This window comes from Myotis davidii, unplaced genomic scaffold (assembly GCF_000327345.1).
Source record: "Myotis davidii unplaced genomic scaffold, ASM32734v1 scaffold99, whole genome shotgun sequence".
NCBI lineage: Eukaryota > Metazoa > Chordata > Mammalia > Chiroptera > Vespertilionidae > Myotis > Myotis davidii.
The window spans coordinates 1432899-1435526 of record NW_006291015.1 but is presented as its reverse complement, the minus strand read 5'-3'; positions in this window follow the sequence as shown (position 1 = coordinate 1435526).

Sequence of the window (2628 nt, the reverse complement as noted above, 5' to 3'; positions counted from 1 at the left end):
CATGTTTGGCCTTTCACCAAGAAACTCCTCTCCTTACTTTTTTTTTTTCTTTTTCTCTGATACATTTATAAGAGGTGTGTCAGAGCTACCATACAGGTATTGTGAGTTTATGTACTCGCATGCTATATTGACATTAATCTCCCTTCTACCAGACAATATCATCCACATAAGTTTAATTTTTCAAGACTGGCAGCACCTCTTATGAAGATGAGTATACAGTCTCTATTCCAAGAACTTTAGTTTGAATAACAAAAACTATGATTTGAGGTAAATTACTTTGCCTTCTAGGTTTAAGTTTTCTCAGCTGTGGTAATAGAATCCACCACATGAGTTGAGGTGGAATGCAGATTGAGATACTTCATGCAAAGCAAATGGGAAAGTTCCAGACATATTTTTAACTAAATAAATGTAATATATTATACAAATTGCCTTTTTATATTGTGTATTATCTTGCCAATTCAATACTCCAGATGCTAATCTCTATTTTCATTCATCTATAATAATATAACTATAATATGCTAATTAGACAAGACAGCCAAACGACCTTCCAGACATCATTCTGGACAACCTTCCAGATGAAGCCATGGCAGTGGAGGCCAAGGCAGAGGTGGCCATCACATTGGCAGAGATAGTCGAGGTTAGAGATGATCAGGCAGGCAGGTGAGTGGTTAGGGGCAATCAGGCAGGCAGGCAAGAGGTTAGGGGTGATCAGGCAGGCAGGCAGAGGGGTTAGGAGCCATAAGGCAAGCAGAGGGCTTAAGGGCAATCAGGCAGGCAGGTGAGTGATTAGGGGTGATCAGGTAGGCAAGCAGGCGAGCGGTTAGGAGCCAGCAGTTCTGGATTGCGAGAGGGATGTCTGACCGCTGGTTTTGGCCTGCAGGATTGGGCCTAAACCAGCAGTCGGACATTCCCCAAGAGGTCCCAGATTGTGGGAGGGTGCAGGCTGGGCTGAGGGGGGCTCCTCCCATGCATAAATTTCGTTCACAGGGCCTCTAGTTGATTTATAAAATGTATTTATTTCACATTCTGTTCCATGCATTATACTAGCCACTGGGAAGATAAAATGACATACAATTTTAACATTCAAGACTCTCACTTTCTTAAAACTGACATTAAGCATATAGGATATGTAATGTACACTCATCAGCAATTATAGCCATTGTCTCTAATCCTCAAATAACCCTGAAAGTAAGTTTCACACGTTTTTAACAGAAGGGAATATTTAAGCTTCAATAAGATAAATGAATTCATGGTCACACAGATAATAAGCAGTATAGCTGAAACATGATTCTAATTTGTTTTCTGTCTACCATCCCATCTTAGGCTCATATTGGCAACCATTTACTGATTATCTTTAGCAGAGTATGAAGCATGATAAGGGTTTAGATATATTATCTAAAAGCATCACAACTGTAAGGTTAGCATTTCTCTTTTAAATTTAACATAGGGAAATTGAGACAACATTGTAGTGGATGCACATTGATAACTATACATTTGTTAGAAGAAAGATACTGGATGTGTGCATACTAAAAGGAGTGAATCTTTAAACCATGAAGACAAAATTTTTTAAAAAGAGAAATAAAATAAGATATATAATCCAATTTCATTTATGCATTTGTATGAGTAAAAATATTAAACACACATAAAGTAATATGCATTTTTAAGAATAGACACAAACAATAAGATGCCCATTGCAAAGCAAAAAGGCTTTCTAAAGAATGAGGTTTAGTCAGAATGATAAATGCAAAGAGAATAAATCAAACACAAGAATGGTCTTATAGGAATTAGTGGTCAAAATATGCCATTAAAAGAGAAGCAAAATTAACTCAATACTCTATACACAATATACAACGAAAGAAGGAGAAGGGGGAAGACATGTTGGAAAAGAGGAGAGGACAGGAGGGGAGGGGAGGGAAGGAGAGGGGGAGTGCAGGAGGCAGTTGATCAGTAGATGTTTCTCATTGATGTTTCTATCTCTCTATCCCTCTCCCTTCCTCTCACTCTAAAATCAATAAGCAAAACATATTTTAAAAAATAAAAAATAAAGACAATTTGTTAAAATATTTGTCAATGTAGGAAAAGCAAAAATACTCTTTCACAGGTAGCCTAAGCTTACATTTAGATCCAAGAAAAAGTTGATGAATAAATAAAGAATGAGTGAATACATTAAAATGTTTCAAAGTACATACCATTTTTTCCCCTAAATGTTGAAATTTGGAAGTACTCTGAACAAATTTCACAATATACAAGAAAGGCTAAAATAAGCTGAAAGTACAGTTGAATATTTAACCCTTTTAAATAAATTGAATGCAATCTTAAAAATGCATTTTATGTGCAAATATATTTTTTCTGAATTTATCTTACTGCATAAACTTAGAGAAGTAGGATAAATATCATAATCTTTTCTTTCATAATATTATCTACCTATCTGCCTATTTATATGTGCAGAAAAATATATCAGCCTGTTTTTATATCTGTATAACTGTTCCATTTAAAATCAGTTTTGGAACAATGTCACTTAAAAATAAATAATGTTATATGTAAACAATAATGAAAATGATTAGCATCTCACAGCTTATCATAAGTTAGGCTCTGTCAATTTAGACTAGTACACTTAATTCTTACAAA